Genomic DNA, 27,359 nt, shown 5'->3' with positions numbered 1-27,359 from the left:
TCAAAACACCTCAAGAAACACCTGCAGAGATCCACAGGGAAGAGAACTCACTGCTCCTCTGACTGTGGGAAGAGATTCACCTCTTCATCAGGCATTAAAATTAATCAGAGAATCCACACAGGAGAGAAACCTTATAGCTGTACTCAATGTGGGAAGAGTTTTACTTCATCTAGCCATCTGACTCTACACCAGAGAATACACACAGGAGAGAAACCTTATAGCTGTGATCAATGTGGGAAGAATTTTGCTGCATCTGGCTCTCTGACTCGACACCAGAGAAGACACACAGGAGAGAAACCTTATGGCTGTGGTCAATGTGGGAAGAGTTTTACTACATCTGGCTGTCTGACTCGACACCAGAGAACACACACAGGAGAGAAACCTTATAGCTGTGATCAATGTGGGAAGAGATACTCTAGTAAAAGACCTCTGATTAAACATCAGAAAATACATGAAGGAGTTGTTTCATGATATCAATGAATTAATGTCACAATGTAGAATGTTTTAACATTGTAGTAGGAATATTTTAATGATGTCACAATGTAGAATGTTTTAACATTGTAGTTGGAGTATATTAATAATGTCACAATGTAGAACCCTAAACGTTTGTCCCCTGTTCTATTGATTTCAACATGATATGGATATTAGCCTCAGGGGGAAAATCCAGGCTCTGAAATGGAAGAGTTACTATTTATGTGATTTAACAAAGTGACTAACAAAAAAAGAGTTGTGTTACACTTACCATGTTGGTTACGCACTTGAATCAATATGTATCTGGCTGTTTTCTACAAATTGTCCTCTAACAAGTGATGTACACATTATTCCCAGATTCCGTGTGGTTTTTGAGCTGTTAGTTTTAACAGGACGTGCAACCTCCCTCCTCTCGGCACAATTGATTTCAATATGATATCGATGAGTTATGACAAATAAGTGTTGTGTTCCTTTGTTTAGGGACCCCTAAATTTAACTGCATCACTCCAAAATGTAGCTGACTGTCTTCTGCAGGTTGTCCTCTAACCAGTGAGGTAAAATATATCTCCATTTCCAAGTGTTTTTTGTTTTGTTGTGTTAGTTTCAAGAGCAGGTTCAACCTGATTTCCCCCCCCAAATGGATATAAGATTTGTGTTTTGCGTTTATCTAGTGCGTTGCTATGGATCTTTATTTATTTTGACTGCACGTTTTTCCGTATTGGAGATGAGTTTTGTTTGGGCTCCAAGGAGATGAGAGTTCTAGAATCTAGTGAGTTTTAGGAAGACGAGAGTTCTAGAAGCTAGTGGGATTTAGGATTCTATAGAAAGAAAAAGGAGAAACAAATAATCCTATTGTATATTATTATTTAGAAATACGTGTATTTTTCTTGTTTTTAATTGTTGACAGCCAGTAGACACCATGTTTATATTGTAGAAGGTGAAGCATTGTAGTTGATTATAATGTGAAATGGAAGTTGTTTTCTGTTGGTGGTGAGCAAACTTTTCCAACAAAAATATAGGATATATTTGTTGTCTTAAGGTGTTACAGGCTTTGGTTTTTCCAATTATGTTTTGAGGTTGGACTTTAGCACGTATAGCTCGTTAGCACGTATAGCTCGTTAGCACGTATAGCTCGTTAGCACGTATAGCTCGTTAGCACGTATAGCTCGTTAGCACGTATAGCTCATTAGCACGTATAGCTCGTTAGCACATTTAGCACGTATAGCTCGTTAGCACGTATAGCTCGTTAGCACGTATAGCTCGTTAGCACATTTAGCACGTATAGCTTGTTAGCACGTATAGCTCGTTAGCTCGTTAGCACGTATAGCTCGTTAGCGCGTCTAGCTCGTTAGCGCGTCTAGCTCGTTAGCGCATCTAGCTCGTTAGCATGTCTAGCTCGTTAGCACGTCTAGCCCGTCAGCACGTCTAGCCCGTTAGCACGTCTAGCTCGTTAGCACGTAGGACGCACTGATTGGTGTCACCTCGTTAGTCAGTATGTGTTACACCTGTGCTGGCTTGTCCATCTCGTTAGTGGGAAGGTGTTTCACCTGAGCTGGTCCAGGTTCTATTTAAGAGTGTCTGGCCCAGTGCTCCAGTTGTCTTGATACATGTGGAGAGTCAACACCTTTAGTTGCTCCACCTTTTTGGTTTGCTTCCTGTCTTTAAGTTTGGTGTGGGATTTTCTTTTGTTTGCCTCTTCTTGGGCAGATTTAGTGGGTCTCATGGTGGGTGTCTTTTAGGTCCCAGTTGTTGTTACTAGTCAACTTTCAGTGGACACTGTGAGAGCACAATTGCAAGATTATGTTATAATACTTTTATTGTATCAAATCGTTGTTTTATGCAACAGAATAGAGGGTTCTTATAACTATTATGTCTGTGTTCTACTGAGGATGGGCCTCTGAGAGAAAATGTACCATGTCTTTAGGGTGATAAAACCTAAAGAGACCGCATTCCAGAGCATGAGTTAATGTTTTTGTTCTATATGGCACCAGGGAGAGATGACCCCAGGGCCAGACCCTGGTCTCTACACAGAGTACTGTTTTTACAGCAGATACTGTCTGCTGAGAATAAGTATCTTTCATACAAATCTTAACCTTGTGACCCGTTCTATACATCTGTTGTTGGTCATGTAGTTTAAAAGGGGTGTATCTTGGCTGTAAAAGACCTTTGTACTTTTGTCCAGTCAATTGATTCACTTTATATGTGTACTGACCTGCTCCCTTATAAGTGAATAAAGATTTAGTTTAAGAATAACTCTGACTTGTGTGATAAGTTTGTCTCCTCAATTGATATTAAAACCTGTTGGGGATAGGGGGCAGTATTTGCACGGCCGGATAAAAAACGTACCCGATTTAATCTGGTTAATACTACTGCACAGTAACTAGAATATGCATATAATTAGTAGATTTGGATAGAAAACACTCTAAAGTTTCTAAAACTGGAATCACTTTCAAGCCTTTGCTATTGAAACACACAGGGACTTATTAATCATTTAGCACTACCTAAGGCTTCCACTAGATGTCAACAGTCTTTACAAAGTGGTTTGAGTCTTCTATGGTAGAAACTGACCCAAAGAGAGGCTTGGGAAGTTGGTCACAGGGGGAGGTTCATTACTACTATGACGCGGGCGCCCATGGGAACCCTTTTGTTTTCCAAAACGTTTAGTAAGACAATGCAATCGTCCGCCTTGAATATTATTGAAGCTCTGGTTGAAAAAGGCCCTAAAGATTTATGTTATACAACGTTTGATATGTTTGAACGAACGTAAGTATATATTTTTTGCACATTCGTGACGACAAGTCCCGCGCCTCGTACATTATGAGTAGCCTTCGGAACACGCTAACAAGAAGGAACTATTGGGACATAAATTATTAACTTTTTGGAACAAAACTACATTTGTTGTGGACCTGGGATTCCTGGAAGTGCCTTCTGATGAAGATAATCAAAGGTAAGGGAATATTTACAATAGTATATTTGATTTTAGATGGCTCCAAGATGGCGTTAACATGTATCGCCTAGCCTATTTTTCTGAGCATACCACGTCGTTTATTGCAAAGTGTGATTTCCCAGTAAAATTATTTTTAAATCTGGCAATGCGGTTCCATTCACGAGATGTTAATCTATAATTCTTTGAATGACAATATTACATTTTAACAATGTTTTCGAATAGTAATTTTGTGAATTGTAGCTCTCATTCACCGGAAGCATTTGAGGGAAAATATTTTCTGAACGTCTCGCGCCGATGTAAAATGCTGTTTTTATATATAAATATGAACTTTATCGAACAAAAAATGCATGTATTGTGTAACATGATGTTCTAGGAGTGTCATCTGATGAAGATTGTCAAAGGTTAGTGCTGCATTTAGCTGTGTTTTGGGTATTTGTGATGCATGCTAGTTGCTTTTGAAAATGGCAGTGTGATTTTTTTTGGCAGGGTACTCTCCTAACATAATCTAATGTTTTGCTTTTGCTGTAAAGCCTTTTTGAAATCGGACAACGTGGTTCGATTCAGGAGAGGTGTATCTATAAAATGGTGTAAAATAGTCATATGTTTGAGAAATTGAAGTTATAGCATATATTTGTATTTCGCGCAATGCGATTCCACTGGCTGTTGACTAGGGTCCCACGTTCCCAGACAGGTTAAAGAAATGAACCACCACATTTGGCGATGGGGATGTGAATCTTCACTTGGTGACTGACGACCTGGGTAAATTACCTGGCTCCTGATGACCTGGGTAAATGGTGCACGAGGGATCCCTCAAACTTGAGATCTCAGGGAGACAGCACGTCGGGAACGGAGCAAATGGACCCACCTTTGATCTGAGAGGCAGCGAGCTGAGTGGATACCACATCTCAAACCTAGTTTAAAAAAAAGAAAGAGGTGAGCGAAACACGCAAAGTGGAGTTTTTAGAAAAGCCTCGTAGGCTCTGAGTGTGTATTCCTGTGTGGAGGTGTAAACAGGGCCCAGTCAGTAGAATCTGGGTGTCTATTCCTGTGTGGAGGTGTAAACAGGGCCCAGTCAGTAGAATCTGGGTGTCTATTCCTGTGTGGAGGTGTAAACAGGGCCCAGTCAGGAGGCTCTGAGGCTGAGTCAGCTATCTTTGTGAACTGGATGAAAACTAGAATCTGTGTTTACTAGTTAAGACCATTTATGATATAGTATAAGATAATTACAGGTGCACCGTACTGTTTTAATAAACCTGTAATTATTTTAAACCTGGACCCTCGTTTTAGAAGTATTGAAAGATGTAAATGTATGAGTTACATTATCCTAGGAACTAACTATGAGATAGAAATGTGAAAATATTCCTGCAGGTTAAAATATTGTTGAAAAATAACTAATTGATTAGGTATGTTTGGGAATAGCATTGTGTGACTGTGATATGAGAGTTGTGTGACTGTGATATGAGAGTTGTGTGACTGTGATATGAGAGTTGTGTGACTGTTGTGGTGGCTAATTTCCGCATTACCAAATGAGGAGTTACAAACACACCAGTCCGAGTTAAACTACATCTTTAATACTTAAGATACTTTTGCAAAAGTTCTTGACCTTCAATAATATACTCTCTCGAATGAACCAGGAAGGTGATTACAGAATGGCTACAGGGATCTTTTATAGCAACGATACACCCCCTTCAACGTACATTGACAAACCACAGATACTTAGTAACAGTTCACAAAGGTTAAGTTTTGTATGACAGATATCAATAAAACACATCAGACAGTAACTGCTATGTCAACAGGGTTCATTATATAGACCAGTATCTGGTCCCCGTAGAACTGTCCCTCCCTGTTACGGTATTGAACAAAAACACCATTTCATCCAATGGCATATATCAATTGTCAACTCTAGATACTCCCATCTCAAGCAAACCCCCTCTTGACCCCACTCCTGGACAGGCTCACTGGGGAGTGAGCCTCTAGGCCATATATTATCACAGGATAAGTGCGAGATCTAAGAGAGGACATAGAAGGGTCCATTTACTGCCATAATCCTCCCCACAATAAAGAAATGGAGGGAGTGACTTGCTCACAGACATTGTGGAGACAAGTAATTGGTTCCCCATTAATCACGCATCCCTTCACATGGTTTAAGAAATAGGTAAAGACACATTCCCATGACGACAAGTCTGACCTCTCCCCTCTCTGGGCCCCAAGTGTCTGAGCCCCAGCTAAGGTAGACGTGCAACTGAAAAGACACCAGAGTCCAATGGACACTTTCTAATGACAAGTACCTCAAATAAGCATATTATATTAATAAAACATCTTAATTATCTATGTTACCCAACTAATTCTGATTCGTCCACGACACTGTGATATGAGAGTTGTGTGACTGTGATATGAGAGTTGTGCGACTGTGATATGAGAGTTGTGTGACTGTGGAAATGAGTCTTAATCTGTCGTCTGGATAGTAACATATAGAAATATGCTTAATCAGATGATTGTAATGTGGATAATAAGCGGGTTGATATTTTAGAAAGCAGCAGAAGGTCTATAGTTCCTGGGAGGCTTGATTTTGCCGTGGTCTCTGGGAGGTTAGAGAACCGTTGAGGATCCCATGGTCATTGTCCGGGAAACAAAAGTTTATTTTTTGTTCTGCTGGGAGTATGTTTGGAGAGCTGCTTCGTAGCTGTGGAGAGTCCTTGAAAAAACAAATGGAATGGTTGTCGTGACTACCTGAGAATTTCTTACGTTTTATATGGATTCTGTGAATATATGATGAATTGTATGTGTGTAGAATCGATTACTAGAGATTTGATAAAGTAATATTGGGAATATAATTAGATACAATTTAAACAACCCATATGTAGACGAACAAAAGTTGAGTTGGTATCTTTAATGGATCATTTGATAAAGATGAGGTTTAAGCATTATTAAACAGTCTACAAAGTCTGAAACTGATGGGAGTGTGTCCACTTTAGGTTAGGTTACTGTAAGGATGAAACTATAAAACGCTTTTTGGACTTATGAAATTATTCTCCTTCCAGGTACTACATTTGAAATAAAACTGCCCTTAAGGCCTGGGGAGGTTGTTCCCAGTATGAGAGGAGTTGCTAGATTTATTGAATAAACCTTTTTCCATAAAGTTAGTGAACCAAGGTGGCTGACTAGCTGTTGATGTTGAAGAAGCGTCCCGTCCACTAGATTATACGTCACAGTGGCAGAATCACCTGAAAGACGCACATCGCCATCTGCTGACTGGAGTTGGTATCGCAGTTGAGAAAATACTTTAAGACAAAATGTTAAAAAGCGACTGCCCCTAAAAACCAACGACTCCCTTTGAAAACGGGCGATGTGGCATCAGAAACATTTATTATAGTGTAAAAATGTACTACAAAGTCTAGCTAAATGGAATAACTTTGATCATACCCAGTCGAATTATGGTCGATATCAGGTCTGTCTGTTGTGGCCGCTATTTCACCCTAAAATAATCATCCCAAAATGGGCTGTGTATAACTGTGTAAATGTCTCTTGGACAAGGTGACTTTTATCAATATACACTCTAAAAAGTAAAGGTTCCTGGAGTATCCTTTAGGGGTTCTTCAAATTGAAACTGGGGAACCCCTATAAGTTATTTGAAGAACCTTTTGTGGGAACCCCTATAAGTTCTTTGAAGAACCCCTTATCATGGTTCCTCAAATAACCTTTTGGGGTTCATTTTTTAACTCCCTGTCCACCCTCCCTCCATTATAAAAACATTTTAATAATAATAACAATATTGACAATATCGATTTAAATAATGCATTGTTTATTTAGTGCCACCACAAATATGAATTAATATTTACAAAACAATTTACCAAACAAAACACATTACAATATTGCAACAATAATAATGATGTACAATAAAAACAACATTAAAAATGAATCATAGGTAAACTAACAATATTGTAGACTTGATGCTAAATACAGATTTTTCAGCTTTAGTGTGTATATCGTATCCACTTAGTTATGTTAGGAAGTTTTCCATCTTTATGACCGGCCTTGGTAACTTCACCCCAACTTCTCTGATCCCCAGAACACAGTCACTTAACAACATAATTGTTTTTCTGACATTTTGGGGAAATTTTACAGAAAATAAAAATCCAGTCGTAGCAGAGCCCCAAGTCCCATGGGGACGTCCTCGAGGGCCTGGATGTTCTCCCCATCAAAGGCCAGCAGGATTTCACTCTCACATCCACCGATGTGCAGTAAAGGAGTGAAGAGCGGTGAAATCTGTGTCAACAAAAGTAAGAAAAGATGAATACACATACAATTAACAAAGAACAGAACAAATGTTCAGCTGTAGTTTTATATAAGCATGCACACCTATGTTTATGAAGAAACAGATGATTAGTGCATAGGCATACCTTGTCACGGACATAAAGGCCACTCGGGTCCTCATTGAAGAGGTTGGGCAAGAGCAGAATCGCTGCTGTGGTCTCCAGTCCTCGTAAAGTAAAGCAATGTCTTTACTACACTTGCTAATTTTATTACAAAATACATTAGAGAAAGGGAAGGAATAAGAGCAGATCCCTCTTCTGTATTGTCCTTCAGGGACTGTCAAAATAGCAGGATGATGTCCTCACCCCTGCCTCGCCTCTCTACCTCTGATAATTAAAGGACTATCTTTTTGTCTATATCCATTCCATGGACTTGATTCATTTCTGAGAAGATCTGAAAAGATAATTTGCACACATTTGTATGCTAATAGATTTCAGTTTGTAGTGACTGCTATGTAGGTTAAATGTACACTTCAAATGCAGCTGTCCTACAACATATCTGTACCTTCTTCTTGATCCCAATTGCATTGTGTCCATCTTCTGTCCTATTAGAGTTTCAAAGAAAGAGAAAATGTGTCAAAGAATAGTCTTTCAAAAAACTAATATTTACATTAAGTAAATATTGAAAGATAAATGGCATCAACATACAATGTAATGTAAAATAGAACAACATATTGGAGAAAGCACTAGCCAATACAGTACTGCCATACAGTAACAGTACTGCCATACAGGCCTAATATCACATTTCAAGATATCTTTGTACACAAATTGTTCAATATTTTATCAGGCTGACTTGAAAGATTATACGCAACATTTTGTTGCGTGGCAATACTGTGTTTGGATTCTGAAGGGCATTTATACAAAAGAGGTAGTCTAGACACTGTATTAATACCATTATGCATTTGAATCCCATCTACAGCAACCATCTAAGATATTAATTTCCCTCCACAAGGGGGCGGACATGTAACGTTTCCAAAATGGGATAGTATTGTACATGTAACGTTTCCAAAATGGGATAGTATTGTACATGTAACGTTTCCAAAATGGGATAGTATTGTACATGTAACGTTTCCAAAATGGGATAGTATTGTACATGTAACGTTTCCAAAATGGGATAGTATTGTACATGTAACGTCTCCAAAATGGGATAGTATTGTACATGTAACGTTTCCAAAATGGGATAGTATTGTACATGTAACGTTTCCAAAATGGGATAGTATTGTACATGTAACGTTTCCAAAATGGGATAGTATTGTACATGTAACGTTTCCAAAATGGAATAGTATTGTACTTGTAACGTTATGCCCCCTTGTGAGTTAATAGTATTGCATGCTGTAGCAGGCTATATAAAGAGGAAGACCTCCACTGACGATTCAGTTCGTTGTAACATCTCGTCTGGAAAGGTCACAGTTAGTTAGTTAGTTAGTTAGTTAGTTAGTTAGTTAGTTAGTTAACGAAGCTAACGTTAGTTAGTTCATTATCACAAAAGTGAGAACTGCTCTAGATTGGAAACTTACGTTAATGAGTGTAAAGCCATGTTGGCTTTATGGAAACGATATACAATATATGGGAAAGAATATAGTTGAGGGAATAATCCAAACCTAGTTGTGCCTAGTTAGGACATAACGTTAGCTAGCTAGCTAACGGTACTGTACTGTAGCTCATACAACGCCGACGGTCAAACCCGGCTTTCTAATATTTACGTTCATTAACTATAGTAACGTTATGGAAGATATTCACAGAAAACCATCATTGTCTTTGTTTTTCATTATTAGTATGTTATATTATAATAATAAATGATTTCGAGACATATTCAGAGCCAAACATCAACCCAACTTAACCTTTTTAACTGTTGTCGCATCCAAACTTGTCACCATCGTTTTCAGTTGTAATTGCGAAGTTCCCGGAAGAAGTCAAGCAACAACGGAGGTTCCTCAATGAACCCACCTTCTAACAAGTTCTTTGAAGAACCTTTTGGGGCTGTTTTTCATTGACCAAGAACCCTACGGTTCTTAGGGGATCCGAGAACAACTCCAGTTGAACCCTTCATTTTTAGAGTGTAGTCGGCTCTATTTACTCTCAGATTCAAACATGATGATTAGCATCAACGATCAAGTCAGCTGCTGCTGCTCCAATACAGTATGAGGTGAGACGGTGAACTGATGTTGAACTGGGCAGTCAGCTGCTGCTGCTCCAATACAGTATGAGGTGAGACGGTGAACTGATGTTGAACTGGGCAGTCAGCTGCTGCTGCTCCAATACAGTATGAGGTGAGACGGTGAACTGATAATGAACTGGGCAGTCAGCTGCTGCTGCTCCAATACAGTATGAGGTGAGACGGTGAACTGATGTTGAACTGGGCAGTCAGCTGCTGCTGCTCCAATACAGTATGAGGTGAGACGGTGAACTGATGTTGAACCGGGCAGTCAGCTGCTGCTGCTCCAATACAGTATGAAGTGAGACGGTGAACTGATGTTGAATCATAATGATTAAGTTAATTAAAATGAATTAGTGAAACTATTAAAAAATAGTATTTGTCATATAAAATATATTACTCTATTGTTATCATATAGAAACATCATGGAATATTGTACATCATATTAAATATATTACTCTATTGTTATCATATAGAAACATCATCATCCTTGGGACATCCCTACCCTAAACCCTAACCTTAACCCCCTACCTTAACCATTTTAAATGTCAACTTCAACCGGCTAGGGACGTCCCAAGGATGTATCTCTACCTGAAAATACATGATCTAAGTGATTGATAGTTGGTATTCAGCAGTCATAAAGCCTTATTTACTTTAATGAACTACTAAAATAGTGATTTTGTCAGACAGCATAGACAGCAGCTCTACACTTTATTGACTGACTGATCCATTCATCCTTCCATCCCTCCTCAGCCTTCCTCTCCTCTGAAGACCCAGTGAGGATGGAGCTCAGTCAGAGAGCTGTTGAGGGACTGGTTAGGAAGAACACTTCTACAGCCAGAGAGGTGAGAGGTCACACATGGTTTAGATGGTAAATATTTATGTCCCCTTAGCGGTTCATCACGTCAGCAAAAGGGAATATGTTCCATCATCTATGTTTATTTACATTAGTGCAAATTGTCCACTGATATTGGTGTAATTTCTCACCCCTTTGTGGCTGTATGAAAGTTAATTTCCCCTCAGGCACACTTTTGTTCTTTGTTATTACCCGAGCCACTGCCTGTTCAGCCTGCTATCATCCAGAAGGCGAGGTCAGTACAGGTGCATCAAAGCTGGGACCGAGAGACAGAAGCTGTTTTTCAATCTCAAGGCCATCAGACTGTTAAATAGCATCACTAACACAGAGAGGATGCTGTCTATGTATTACTCACCTCTATATACTGCATTCTATCCTATTCTACTGTATCTGTCTATGTATTACTCATCTCATATGTATATCCTGTATTCTATACTATTCTACTGTATCTGTCTATGTATTACTCATCTCATATGTATATACTGTATTCTATTCTACTGTATCTGTCTATGTATTACTCATCTCATATGTATATACTGTATTCTATTCTACTGTATCTTAGTCTATGTATTACTCATCTCATATGTATATACTGTATTCTATCCTATTCTACTGTATCTGTCTATGTATTACTCATCTCATATGTATATACTGTATTCTACACTATTCTACTGTATCTTAGTCTATGTATTACTCATCTCATATGTACATACTGTATTCTATCCTATTCTACTGTATCTTAGTCTATGTATTACTCATCTCATATGTATATACTGTATTCTATTCTACTGTATCTGTCTATGTATTACTCATCTCATATGTATATACTGTATTCTACACTATTCTACTGTATCTTAGTCTATGTATTACTCATCTCATATGTATATACTGTATTCTATACTATTCTACTGTATCTTAGTCTATGTATTACTCATCTCATATGTATATACTGTATTCTATCCTATTCTACTGTATCTGTCTATGTATTACTCATCTCATATGTATATACTGTATTCAATCCTATTCTACTGTATCTTAGTCTATGCCGCTCTGACATTGCTCGCCTAAATATTTATATATTCTTAATTCCATTCCTTTAGATTTTGTGTATTGTTATATATTACTTGTTAGATATTACTGGACTGTTGGAGCTAGAAACACAAGCATTTCGCGACACCCGCAATAACATCGGCTAAACATGTGAATGTGACAAAATAAAATGTGATTTGATGTATATAGGTCTGGTGTTGGAGATCATTCTACACTCTGTGTTCTACCACTCAGGTCTGGTGTTGGAGATCATTCTACACTCTGTGTTCTAGTACCCAGGTCTGGTGTTGGAGGTCATTCTACACTCTGTGTTCTACTACCCAGGTCTGGTGTTGGAAGTCATTCTACACTCTGTGTTCTAATACCCAGGTCTGGTGTTGGAGATCATTCTACACTCTGTGTTCTACTACCCAGGTCTGGTGTTGGAAGTCATTCTACACTCTGTGTTCTAATACCCAGGTCTGGTGTTGGAGATCATTCTACACTCTGTGTTGTAATACCCAGGTCTGGTGTTGGAGATCATTCTACACTCTGTGTTCTACTACCCAGGTCTGGTGTTGGAGGTCATTCTACACTCAGTGGATCTCCTGCATGTATTTTCTGATGTTTAATCAGACCACATGAATGAGAGTATCTCTTGTCACATTGATCACAGCTATAAGGCTTCTCTCCTGTGTGTGTTCTCTGGTGTTGTGTCAGGTTTCTTAGGGAAGCAAAGCTCTTCAAAGTCAGAGCAGTGGTAAGATTTGTCTCCTGTGTGTGTTCTCTGGTGTTGTGTCAGGTTTCTTAGGGAAACAAAGCTCTTCAAAGTCAGAGCAGTGGTAAGGTGTCTCTCCTGTGTGTGCTCTCTGGTGATACCAGGCTGTTTGACTGAGAAACTCTTCCCACACTGATTACAGCTATAAGGTTTCTATCATGTGTGTGTTCTCTGGTGTCTATTCAGGCTGTTTGACTGAGTAAAACTCTTCCCACACTGATCACAGCTATAAGGTTTCTCTCCTGTGTGTGTTCTCTGGTGTCCTTTAAGGTGTTCTATCCGAGAAAAGCTTTTCCCACATTGCTCACAGCTATATGGCTGCTCTCCTGTGTGTGTTCTCTGGTGTGATACCAGGTTGCTTGACTGAGTAAAACTCTTGCCACACTGATCACAGCTATATGGCTGCTCTCCTGTGTGTGTTCTCTGGTGTGATACCAGATTACTTGAATGAGTAAAACTCTTCCCACATTGATTACAGCTATAAGGCTTCTCTCCTGTGTGTGTACTCGCTGGTGTTTTTTAAGTTCTGATGAAGATTTGAAACTTTTCCCACAGTCAGAGCAGCAGTGAGGTTTCCTTTCTGTGCGTCTCTGCTGGTGTTTCTTGAGGTGTCCTGATGTGGAGAGACTCTTCTCTGCCTCGTCAGCTTCATGATGTTGTTGAGGCTCCCCAGAGGATCCACGATAGTCCTGTCTCTCTCCTGTGTGAAGGTCAAAGTCAGACAGTCAATGTAGGGAATGGTTAAATGTTTTTACAAACTTTGACAAAAGTCTTGTTTTAGTTTGATTTTGGTCCACCAGCCACTGTAACAGGCAGATGATAGAATATACCAGCCACTGTAGCAGGCAGATGATAGAATATACCAGCCACTGTAGCAGGCAGATGATAGAATATACCAGCCACTGTAGCAGGCAGATGATAGAATATACCAGCCACTGTAGCAGGCAGATGATAGAATATACCAGCCACTGTAGCAGGCTGATGATAGAATATACCAGCCACTGTAACAGGCAGATGATAGAATATACCAGCCACTGTAACAGGCAGATGATAGAATATACCAGCCACGGTAACAGGCAGATGATAGAATATACCAGCCACTGTAACAGGCAGATGATAGAATATACCAGCCACTGATTTTTTACCAGCCCAAATATTGTTTTGCCATGACTGATCACACCAAAAATCACAACAACAAGAAACTAATGAGCATCTTGGCAATGTTTGTTAAACAAGAAATGTAAGTAAGAAGTAATGTGGTATATTGCTCAATGTAATGACATTTTTGTGACAAGAGTCTTTTAACCAATGTGTTAAAATAATTCATTTAGATACAATAGTAATGATGAACAGTTGTACAAGTGAACATCAAGAATCAACAAAGTGCCTCCATAACACAACACATCACTACACACCACACTGTCCTGCCAGATAAACTGCTGATCACTACACACCACACTGTCCTGCCAGATAAACTGCTGATCACTACACACCACACTGTCCTGACAGATAAACTGCTGATCACTACACACCACACTGTCCTGCCAGATAAACTGCTGATCACTACACACCACACTGTCCTGCCAGATAAACTGCTGATCACTACACAACACACTGTCCTGCCAGATAAACTGCTGATCACTACACACCACACTGTCCTGCCAGATAAACTGCTGATCACTACACACCACACTCTCCTGACAGATAAACTGCTGATCACTACACACCACACTGTCCTGCCAGATAAACTGCGGATCACTACACACCACACTGTCCTGACTGATAAACTGCTGATCACTACACACCACACTGTCCTGCCAGATAAACTGCTGATCACTACACACCACACTGTCCTGCCAGATAAACTGCTGCCTTATTATTATAGTTCAGGGCATATCTCCACCGCTCCTGCTGTCTCTAGAGAGTTGAAAACAGCAGGTCTGGGACAGGTAGCACGTCTGGTGAACAGGTCAGGGTTCCAGCAGGTCTGGGAAAGCAGGTCTGGGACAGGTAGCACATCCGGTGAACAGGTCAGGGTTCCATAGCTGCAGGCAGAACAGTTGAAACTGGAGCAGCAGCACGGCCAGGTGAACTGGGGACAGCAAGAAGTCATCATGCCAGGTAGTCCTGAGGCATGGTCCTAGGGCTCAGGTCCTCCGAGAGAAAGAAAGAAAGAAAGAGAGAATTAGAGAGAGCATATTTAAATTCACACAGGACACCGGATAAGACAAGAGAAATACTCCAGATGTAACAAATCAAACAGACTGACCCTAGCCCCCCGACACATAAACTACTGCAGCATAAATACTGGAGGTTGAGAGTTAATGAGAGTGTAAAGCCATGTTGGCTTTATGGAAACGATATACAATATATGGGAAAGAATATAGTTGAGGAAATAATCCAAACCTAGTTGTGCCTAGTTAGGACATAACGTTAGCTAGCTAGCTAACGGTACTGTACTGTAGCTCATACAACGCCGACGGTCAAACCCGGCTTTCTAATATTTACGTTCATTAACTATAGTAACGTTATGGAAGATATTCACAGAAAACCATCATTGTCTTCGTTATTCATTATTAGTATGTTATATTATTATAATAAATTATTTCGAGACATATTCAGAGCCAAACATCAACCCAACTTAACCTTTTTAACTGTTGTCGCATCCAAACTTGTCACCATCGTTTTCAGTTGTAATTGCGAAGTTCCCGGAAGAAGTCCAGCAACAAAGGAGGTTCCTCGATGAACCCACCTTCTAACAAGTTCTTTGAAGAACCTTTTGGGGCTGTTTTTCATTGACCAAGAACCCTACGGTTCTTAGGGGATCTGAGAACAACTCCAGTTGAACCCTTCATTTTTAGAGTGTAGTCGGCTCTATTTACTCTCAGATTCAAACATGATGATTAGTATCAACGATCAAGTCAACTGCTGCTGCTCCAATACAGTATGAGGTGAGACGATGAACTGATGTTGAACCGGACAGTCAGCTGCTGCTGCTCCAATACAGTATGAGGTGAGACGATGAACTGATGTTGAACCGGACAGTCAGCTGCTGCTGCTCCAATACAGTATGAGGTGAGACGGTGAACTGATGTTGAACTGGGCAGTCAGCTGCTGCTGCTCCAATACAGTATGAGGTGAGACGGTGAACTGATGTTGAACTGGGCAGTCAGCTGCTGCTGCTCCAATACAGTATGAGGTGAGACGGTGAACTGATGTTGAATCATAATGATTAAGTTAAAAAATGTGAAACTGTTTAAAAAATGGTATATGTCATATTAAATATATTACTCTATTGTTATCAGATATAAACATCATGGAATATTGTACATCATATTAAATATATTACTCTATTGTTATCATATAGAAACATCATGGAATATTGTACATCATATTAAATATATTACTCTATTGTTATCATATAGAAACATCATGGAATATTGTACATTATATTAAATATATTACTCTATTGTTATCATACAGAAACATCATGGAATATTATACATCATATTAAATATATTACTATATTGTTATCATATAGAAACACCATGGAATATTGTACATCATATTAAATATATTGTTATCATATAGAAACATCATGGAATATTGTACATCATATTAAATATATGACTCTATTGTTATCATATAGAAACATCATGGAATATTGTACATCATATTAAATATATTACTGTATTGTTATCATAGAAACATCATGGAATATTGTACATCATATTAGCATCAACATACATTATTGTTTCATTCAATTTCACATAATAAGGATATTTCATATTTTCAAGTTCAGAAGTCAGAACTCATCACCTGCTATGTAAAAGAGACAGAAGAATGCACAATGGTCAATGCTATCTGGGATCCTTGGGACATCTCTACCCTAAACCCTAACCTTAACCCCTACCTTAACCATTTTAAATGTTAACTTCAACGGGCTAGGGACGTCCCAAGGATGTATCTCTACCTGAAAATACATGATCTAAGTGATTGATAGTTGGTATTCAGCAGTCATAAAGCCTAATTTACTTTAATGAACTACTAAAATAGTGATTTTGTCAGACAGCATAGACAGCAGCTCTACACTTTATTGACTGACTGATCCATTCATCCTTCCATCCCTCCTCAGCCTTCCTCTCCTCTGAAGACCCAGTGAGGGTGGAGCTCAGTCAGAGAGCTGTTGAGCTACTGGTAAGGAAGAACACTTCTACAGCCAGAGAGGTGAGAGGTCACACATGGTTTAGATGGTAAATATTTATGTCCCCTTAGTGGTTCATCACGTCAGCAAAAGGGAACATGTTCCATTTATGTTTATTTAGTGCAAATTGTCCACTGATATTGCTGTAATTTCTCATCACTTCTGGCTGTATGAAAGTTAATTTCCCCTCAGGCACACATTTGTTCTTTGTTATTACCCGAGCCACTGCCTGTTCAGCCTGCTATCATCCAGAAGGCGAGATCAGTACAGGTGCATCAAAGCTGGGACCGAAAGACTGAAAAACAGCTTCTATCTCAAGGCCATCAGACTGTTAAACAGCACAGAGAGACTGCAGCCTACATTTAGACTTGACATCATTGGCCACTTTAATAAATGGAACACTAGTCACTTTAATAATGTTTACATATAATTTCTCATCTCATATGTATAAACTGTATCTCAGTCTATGCTGCTCTGACATTGTTATTCCATATATTTATATATTCCTAATTCCATTCCTTACCTTAGATTTGTGTGTATTAGGTATTTGTTGTGAAATTGTTAGATATTAATTGTTAGATATTGCTGCACTGTGGGAACTAGAAGGACAAGCATTTCACTACACCCACAATAACATCTGCTGAACACCTGTATGTGACCAACAACATTTGATTTATTATGAAGGTAATTTGTGTAAAATGTACTTTTCCCCACTCATTCACCCCATCTCTTTACATTGCTGATGCATATTCAGTGGCCTGACTGCATCCAGAATATGTCCAAGGCCCGTCCTGGTAGATCTGAACCTTATGCAGCTTGGAGTGATCAGATGACAGAAGTCACATTTAGGTGCCAGGTGTAACTGAGGCCATAGATGCTCCATATCCATTACTTTGAGTGTTGTATATAATATGACTAAATGTGTTTCTGTGTTGCAGGGACAGTCAATAAGCAGAGCTGTGGGAGACCACCTCAAGCCCCTGGTAGAGCCGGGGGTGGTGTTTACCACTCCACCACGCCTTCAGCAGGCTGGAAAAGTGGGATTCATACAGTTTTTCATACTAAGGTGGACCAAGAGTCTGTTGATTGGTCAGTCATTGGGTTAATTTGTTTTACAATATGTTCAAATCAAAACAAGCTTTATTTATACAGCACATGTCAGACATGGATGCAACACAATGGCTTCACAGGAAAAAACGATGAAAATAATCAGAAATATTTAGTACACAAATATGAGGATAAAAAACAATAATAACAACTGAAAGACTAATGAGCATTGTAAGGAAATGCCATTGATTAAAATATCAACAATATGATGCAATATCCAACCCAAAATATAACTTCTTTTTTAGGAGGGGCTCTGAAAGACACTACGGGGGTGTCCACTGAAAGTTGACTAGTAACAACAACTGGGACCTAAAAGACACCCACCATGAGACCCACTAAATCTGCCCAAGAAGAGGAAAACAAAGGAAAAATCCACACCAAACTTAAAGACAGGAAGCAAACCAAAAAGGTGGAGCAACTAAAGGTGTTGACTCTCCACATGTATCAAGACAACTGGAGCACTGGACCAGACACTCTTAAATAGAACCTGGACCAGCTCAGGTGAAACACCTTCCCACTAACGAGATGGACAAGCCAACACAGGTGTAACACATACTGACTAACGAGGTGACACCAATCAGTGCGTCCTACGGGCTAACGAGCTAGACGGGCTAACGAGCTAGACGGGCTATACGTGCTAACGGGCTAGACGTGCTAACGGGCTAGACGGGCTATACGTGCTAACGAGCGAGACGTGCTAACGGGCTAGACGGGCTATACGTGCTAACGAGCGAGACGTGCTAACGAGCTAGACGTGCCAACGGGCTATACGCGCTAACGAGCTAGACGTGCTAACGAGCTAGACGGGCTAACGAGCTAAACGTGCTAACGGGCTATACGTGCTAACGAGCGAGAAGTGTCAACAATTAAAAACAAGAAAAACACATTTCTAAATAATAATATACAATCAAAATATTTTTGTATCCTTTTTCTTACTATAGAATCATAAAACTCACTAGCTTCTAGAACTCTCATCTTCCTAAAACTCACTAGCTTCTAGAACTCTCGTCTTCCTAAAACTCACTAGCTTCTAGAACTCTCATCCCCTTGGAACCCAAACAAAACTCATCTCCAATACGGAAAAACGTGCAGTCAAAATAAATTGTAATGCACTGACAAAACACAAATCTTTTTGACTGCCCACCCTTGAGACAATCACAAACCAAGTTGTCCTTATCATGGACATGTCTGATTTCAAGAGGAAACTCCTGCAATATCCGTAGTAACTTTCCACCTCACTGCGGAGCTTCTCTCTCTTTTCAGGTTCACTAGATAGGCATGTTGTTGGATCAGGGCCCAGTCCCCAATGTCATGCTCTTGTACATTTGGTTTGGCACATCTGAGAATGAACCCAGATATTCTAAAAGCAGGGCAACAATGTCAATATAATTGTACCCAAAAATTGTCAGTCGGTTGCATAATTAATAATTATTACTAAATGTTAAATTAATTGTAAATATGAAATATCAAAACCAAATGTACACCCCTTTGTTAATATTTGTTGGCAATAATTAACTTAATTGTGAGGCATGGAATAATAAAACGTATCTTTTGTCAGGCTGAATGTTTGAAATATGAGGTGATTTGAGTCATGATTCTTCAGTAGTGGAATAAAGACAATTAGCACTTGGATGTTGTAAAGAAATACTGGAGGGATGTAAGATTGTTAATATAAATTATTATAGACCAATTTATTATTGGCTGTCGGGCATAGTCTTCTTTTCAATGACATTTTGCTAAATGGGATAGCCCTAATGTCAAAACACAGTTTTAACGTGTCCAAATCAATAACCAATATGCAGAAACAGTTTGTGATGAATTGAAAACCTAAACATAAAATGTGCTATGTACACAAACATCTGCCACAATAATCATGTTACTTGTATTTTTTTTAAACAAGCACCTTATTAACTGTACAAGCACCAGAAACTCTGTTGTTGTGACAATTAACAATAAATCACTGATATCGATTAGGGGGGAAATCAGGTTGTACGGGATGTTGAAACTAACACAACTAAAAACTAAAAACATGGGAATGGCAGATATCTTTTACCTCACTGGTTAGAGGACAACCTGCAGAAGACAGTCAGCTACATTTGGAGTGACTTTTACATTTAGGGGTTGCTAAACAAAGGAACACAACACTTATTTGTAATCACTCATCGAGGAGGGAGATGAGGTTGCACATCCTGTTAAAACAGCTCAAAAATCACACGGAATCTGGGAATGATGTGTACATCCCTGGTTAGAGGACAACTTGTAGAAAACAGCTAGATACATTTTGAAGTGTTGCATTTTGATTCAAGTGGGTCGCCAACGTGGTAAGTGTAACAACTTTTTTTGTTAGTCACTTTTTGTTAAATCTCATAAATAGTACTCTTTAGTACTTAGTACTCTCTCAATTCAGAGCCTGGATCTTTCCTCTCAGGCTAATAATCCTTCTACAATGTTAAGCCATTCTACATTGTGACATTATTTCATTGATATCATGAAACAACTCCTTCGTTTATTTTCTGATGTTTAATCAGAGATCTTTTAGTATTTCTTCCCACATTGATCACAGCTATGAGATTTTTCTCATGTGTGTGTTCTCTGGTGAGTCAGACCGCTAGATGAAACATAACTCTTCCCACATTGATGACAGCTATAAGGTTTCTCTCCTGTGTGTGTTCTCCGGTGTACTGTCAGATGGCCAGATGTCATAAAACTCTTCCCACATTGAGCACAGCTATAAGGTTTATCTATTGTGTGTGTGTTCTCTGGTGTACTGTCAGACCACTAGATGAAATATAACTCTTCCCACATTGATCACAGCTATAAGGTTTCTCTCCTGTGTGTGTTCTCTTGTGTACTGTCAGACCGCTAGATGAAATATAACTCTTCCCACATTGATCACAGCTATAATATTTCTCTCCTGTGTGTGTTCTCTGGTGTACTGTCAGACCGCTAGATGAAATATAACTCTTCCCACATTGAGCACAGCTATAAGGTTTCTCTCCTGTGTGTATTCTCTGGTGCACTGTCAGATAGCTAGATTGACCAAAACTCTTCCCACATTGACCACAGATATAAGGTTTCTCTCCTATGTGTGTTCTCTGGTGTAAAGTCAGAGAGCCAGGTGTAGTAAAACTCTTCCCACATTGACCACAGATATGTTTCTCTACTGTGTGTGTTCTCTGGTGTAAAGTCAGAGAGCCAGATGTAGTAAAACTCTTCCCACATTGATCACAGCTATACGATTTCTCTCCTGTGTGTGTTCTCTGGTGTGATATCAGGATGGTTGACTGAGTAAAACTCTTCCCACATTGACCACAGATATAAGGCTTCTCTCCTGTGTGGATTCTCCGATGAATTTTAATGCCTGATGGGGAGGTGAATCTCTTCCCACAGTCAGAGCAGCAGTGAATTATCTTCCCTGTGATCTCTGCTGGTGTTTCTTGAGGTGTTCTGATCTGGAGAGACTCTTCTCTGCCTCGTTAGCATCATGATGTTGTTGAGACTCCCCAGAGGATCCACGACTGTCCCGTCTCTCTCCTGTGTGAACAACAAAGTCAGACAGATGATATAAAGGCCCACAACAGCGGTAATCCACTGTAAAAGGTGATGCCAACAGTATATCTGTAGTATATCTGGTAATGAGGAAACCACTAGTTATGGATGTAGTATATCTGGTAATGAGGAAACCACTAGTTATGGATGTAGTATATCTGGTAATGAGGAAACCACTAGTTATGGATGTAGTATATCTGGTAATGAGGAAACCACTAGTTATGGATGTAGTATATCTGGTAATGAGGAAAGCACTAGTTATGGATGTAGTATATCTGGTAATGAGGAAACCGCTAGTTATGGATGTAGTATATCTGGTAATGAGGAAACCGCTAGTTATGGATGTAGTATATCTGGTAATGAGGAAACCGCTAGTTATGGATGTAGTATATCTGGTAATGAGGAAACCGCTAGTTATGGATGTAGTATATCTGGTAATTAGGAAACCACTAGTTGTGGATGTAGTATATCTGGTAATGAGGAAACCACTAGTTATGGATGTAGTATATCTGGTAATGAGGAAACCACTAGTTGTGGATGTAGTATATCTGGTAATGAGGAAACCACTAGTTGTGGATGTAGTATATCTGGTAATGAGGAAACCACTAGTTATGGATGTAGTATATCTGGTAATGAGGAAACCACTAGTTATGGATGTAGTATATCTGGTAATGAGGAAACCACTAGTTATGGATGTAGTATAACTGGTAATGAGGAAACCACTAGTTATGGATGTAGTATATCTGGTAATGAGGAAACCACTAGTTATGGATGTAGTATGTCTGATAATGAGGAAACCACTAGTTATGGATGTAGTATATCTGGTAATGAGGAAACCACTAGTTATGGATGTAGTATATCTGGTAATGAGGAAACCACTAGTTATGGATGTAGTATATCTGGTAATGAGGAAACCACTAGTTATGGATGTAGTATATCTGGTAATGAGGAAACCACTAGTTATGGATGTAGTATATCTGGTAATGAGGAAACCACTAGTTATGGATGTAGTATATCTGGTAATGAGGAAACCACTAGTTATGGATGTAGTATATCTGGTAATGAGGAAAGCACTAGTTATGGATGTAGTATATCTGGTAATGAGGAAAGCACTAGTTATGGATGTAGTATATCTGGTAATGAGGAAACCACTAGTTATGGATGTAGTATATCTGGTAATGAGGAAACCACTAGTTATGGATGTAGTATATCTGGTCACGAGGAAACCACTAGTTATGGATGTAGTATATCTGCCTGGAGCAAAAAATGGTGAGCAAAGATTTTAGTTTTTCACAATGTATTCTGAATATTACAGCACTAGATCAGGAGCGCTACTCAAGGAAACTCACATTAAGTTCTGTGTCTATTCACTAATTCACCACCGTGGGGGAAAACTCAGGGGAGTTCTCATAGCCTGACAGCAAAAATAGCCTCCATTTGCAGGTTGCTTATATGTGCATTTCACATTACTTTTGGATTATAATTGTAAGGCTCGCTTGAATCTCCTGCTTAATATGTTTGTGTTATTGTCGCAAATCAACTGCTTTATACTTAAAAAACACTTCAACCAGTAAAATGCTCCTTGGCTAGCTTTAACATCAGCCTGACAATGAGGGTTTGTACACTAAGTGTTTAACAAACAATAACATAGTAGAGGTCGACCGATTAATTTTTCAACGCCGGTCCGATTATTGGATGACCCCCCAAAAAAAACATACCGATTAAATCGGCCGATTTTAAATATATATTTGTAATAATGACAACTACAACAATACTGAATGAACACTTTTATTTTAACTTAATATAATACATCAATAAAATCAATTTAGTCTCAAATAAATAATGAAACATGTTCCATTTGGTTTAAATAAATAATGGAACATGTTCCATTTGGTTTAAATAAATAATGGAACATGTTCCATTTGGTTTAAATAAATAATGAAACATGTTCCATTTGGTTTAAATAAATGATGAAACATGTTCCATTTGGTTTAAATAAATAATGAAACATGTTCCATTTGGTTTAAATAGATAATGAAACATGTTCCTTTTGGTTTAAATAAATAATGAAACATGTTCCATTTGGTTTAAATAAATAATGAAACATGTTCCATTTGGTTTAAATAAATAATGAAACATGTTCCATTTGGTTTAAATAATGCAAAAACACTGTGTTGGAGAAGTAAAAGTGCAATATGAGCCATGTAAAAAAGCTCTTAACATAACTATTTCTCTCTATATCATTTGAAATTCATATAGATTTTTATTTATTTATTTAATTTATATATTTTATTACCTTTAGTGGGTTAACTGCCTGTTCAGGGGCAGAACGACAGATTTGTACCTTGTCATCTCGGGGATTTGAACTTGCAACCTTTCAGTTACTAGTCCAACGCTCTAACCACTAGGCTACCCTGCCACCCAGAATGTTCTTATAGGCACTATAGTATTGCCAGCCTAATCTTGGGAGTTGACAGGCTTGAAGTCATAAACAGAGCTGTGCTTCAAGCATTGCGAAGAGCTACTGGCAAACGCAGGAAAGTGCTGTTTGAATGAATGTTTGAATGAATGCTTACAAGCCTGCTGCTGCCTACCACCGCTCAGTCAGACTGCTATATCAAATATCAAATCATAGACTTAATTATAATATAATAAACACAGAAATACGAGCCTTAGGTCATATTCAATTTAATATCGCTCTTCACCGAGCCCAGGAAGGGGTGGAGCCAAACAGGTGTTGTACCTCGTTTCCCTCCTTCAGGGAACAGTAATTATAGTCATAAAGATACACTCCCTTTCAGTCGGTCAACTTCGGTACAACATACTATGGGGAAATACAATCATTCCCCAACTGACCCAAACGGATACTAAATGAAACAGCCCCTGGCAGACCACCCAGACCTGACCTCTTCAAGACGCGTAAGTTTTGTCAATTTATTCATTTTATTTTGTTTGAAACACTCCTGTCAATGTTGAGTAAGGACCCACACCTAATTACCCATATAGAAGTAGGACTAGTCTACCTGGCCTGTGTGCAAATGTAGGCCAATAAATGTGCCCATTTGGGGATGTCTGATAGTATTTCTGATTGTCTTAATGCACCACCACTAATGAGTTGGAGCTTCTCAAAGTAATTTTTTCTTCACCTCAAACAGCAAGTAAACAAAGTCTAATCAAAATCAATTGCAAATGACAATAGTTCCTCAAAGTATTTTCGTAAAATATTTCCACTCGGCACGAAAGGGAAAAACTGTAATGTGCTGATCCAGTGGAAATGTCAAAATACCTGATTACTTCTTATCCCTTTAACAAATAGCCTACAGCTGCGTCTGTCCCAAACTCACTGGCGGGAAACTGAGGGCCCAGAATATTTTATACTGTGTTTCAAGTTCGTTATAGACAGGCCATGTGATTTATAGGATATTTATTTGCAATGGCTTATTTGTTGGCTTTATGTAGGGAATTTTCACATAGTTGGCAATGGCAATAAAAGTTCCTTTTAGATTTGTAATTTTCATTTAGATTTAGATAGAATGTAGATTAATCACAGACAATGATTTTGAGATACTATTATTAATTAAATTAAACTGTTCCATGAAAATGTGCATATGAAAATCATAACTGGCACGCAGATCGGTAGAAATGGTCAGATAAATTTGAACTCCAAACGTAGGTTGCTGACTGCTTGTGTAGCCTATTACTTGCAACGTCAGAATTTATGAAGGCCAGCAGGAGGTGGTGGTTCAGGAAGGTTTTATTCTCTTCTGGTTGGGCTATATTGATGTAATGGCATGAAAATAAATTAGCTGAATATTATACAATGACTTATCAACAGCTCTAACAATTTGACCCCCACAGGAAATCTACACTGGCAATTCTAGAATATACTATATAGCCTAGAAACCTGGTTAAACTATCATTATGACCTCATGGATGAATTCTAGAATATACTATATAGCCTAGAAACCTGGTTAAACTATCATTATGACATCATGGATGAATTCTAGAATATACTATATAGCCTAGAAACCTGGTTAAACTATCATTATGACATCATGGATGAATTCTAGAATACACTATATAGCCTAGAAACCTGGATAAACTATCATTATGACATCATGGATGAATTCTAGAATATACTATATAGCCTAGAAACCTGGTTAAACTATCATTATGACATCCTGGATGAATTCTAAAATGTACTATATAGCCTAGAAACCTGGTTAAACTATCATTATGACCTCATTGATGAATTCTAGAATATACTATATAGCCTAGAAACCTGGTTAAACTATCATTATGACATCATGGATGAATTCTAGAATATACTATATATCCTAGAAACCTGGTTAAACTATCATTATGACATCATGGATGAATTCTAGAATATACTATATAGCCTAGAAACCTGGTTAAACTATCATTATGACATCATGGATGGCCAGTCCTTGTATTCATAGTGTAGTGGATTCAGGGGGTAGCCCTGAGCTGAACTCAAACCTGGGTCCAGCGACTGTCATGCCAACACCTTATAACTGTTACGCCAAGATGTCTGAACTTCTTGACGAGGTCCCTATGAATGTGAGAGTGGTTACATTTCTCCAGCCCCCATCCCTCAGCTGTTTACCAAACCAAGTCTCAGGGAAGCCATTTTGTTGCTGTTTAAATACTAGGTTGCCACTTTAAAAAAGCCACACAACAATCAATCAACCTGCAGTTCAAACAATAACAAATCTGTCATTCCACCACTGTTTTGGTAATAAGATGATTATGGGGTTGGAGAAATGTAACTACAGACAGACAGACCTATGGATGCAAGGAGTGATCATCCATTATATCAACATTATAGTTTTAACCATGTTGAGGCTATACAGTGTTGATTTACATTGTTTCTAAACATTGGAGTAAAAAAAGCTTATTTGGGGTTCTGATGGGGTACTACAGTTGAACTAAGCTCATGAGGCATGTGTTATATTCTTCAAGAATCAATGGCTATAAATAAATCATTTAAAAAGTCTAAATATGGATGTAGCAATTTAATATTTCCCCTTTAACACCAAACATCAGATCAACAACTGCAGAGTTTGTGCCTCTGTATTTAAGACAGTACTTACTAGTGTTAATCAGGGAACGGTTTCTCAAAACCATCTTATGGCTAAATTCACCGTTAGAACCATTGGACGCTTTAAGATGCGTTTGGGAAACCGGGCCCAGATGTCCAGTTTCCTCCTCTTCTTCCTCCTCCTTTATCGATGTAACAGTCATCTCCCCCTCCTCCTTTCACTCCATAAACTGCATCCTCCTCTTCTTTTACTGTAACATCCTCCTCCTCTTTCACTCTGAACGTGTCTTTTTCTTCTTTCACAGTAACGGCCTCACCCTCTACTTCTTGTTTTACTGTGATATTCTCTTCTTTAGCAGGAGGAGAGTAGCTTAGTGACCGCATGGTCGGGGTGTTAGCTAGCTAGGCTAATGCTAACTTAACCAGCCCACTAGCTGAATAATAACAACAACACCGTAAATATGAAATTAAATCTGATAACTAACTAGACGACAGAAGTGGGTTTAAAACACAGAGGCTAATATACACTAACGCGTCTAAAGAGCTTTATTGTTCGGCTATTTTGTCTAGCAAGCTACCGTGGTGTCTGACTAACTGGTGCTACTGTTGAAAGAAGAGTTCCGTCCACTACATTATACGTCACACTAACAGCATTACCTTAAATTCCCACACCGCCATCTGCTGACTGGAGTGGGTAACGCAGTTGAGTAAAATGTTTATTTTGTCAGACAAAAAGTTAAAGGGTAGGAATAAGGGACATCGCTGGTGCTAAAATATTCATTAGCCCCCCCTAAATAAATCAATATCAGTCAATATATTTTTTCTGTGATTTATTTTTTTCGTCAACCGTTCCATCGCATCTTAAAATTCTAACCGGGCCGCACTAGG

At 38.8% G+C, this 27,359-nt stretch overlaps 1 protein-coding gene across 1 annotated transcript in view; it reads left to right on the top strand.

Annotated features, from left to right (window-relative positions):
- LOC115149597 (NACHT, LRR and PYD domains-containing protein 12-like) overlaps positions 1-27,359 on the top strand; it is a gene marked incomplete at both ends in the record, with an annotated part of 397,095 nt that overhangs the window by 143,360 nt on the left and 226,376 nt on the right. The gene's annotated exons all lie outside the window — the stretch shown is intronic.

Source organism: Salmo trutta, chromosome 15 (assembly GCF_901001165.1).
Source record: "Salmo trutta chromosome 15, fSalTru1.1, whole genome shotgun sequence".
NCBI lineage: Eukaryota > Metazoa > Chordata > Actinopteri > Salmoniformes > Salmonidae > Salmo > Salmo trutta.
This window is presented reverse-complemented; position numbering and strand designations above follow the sequence as displayed.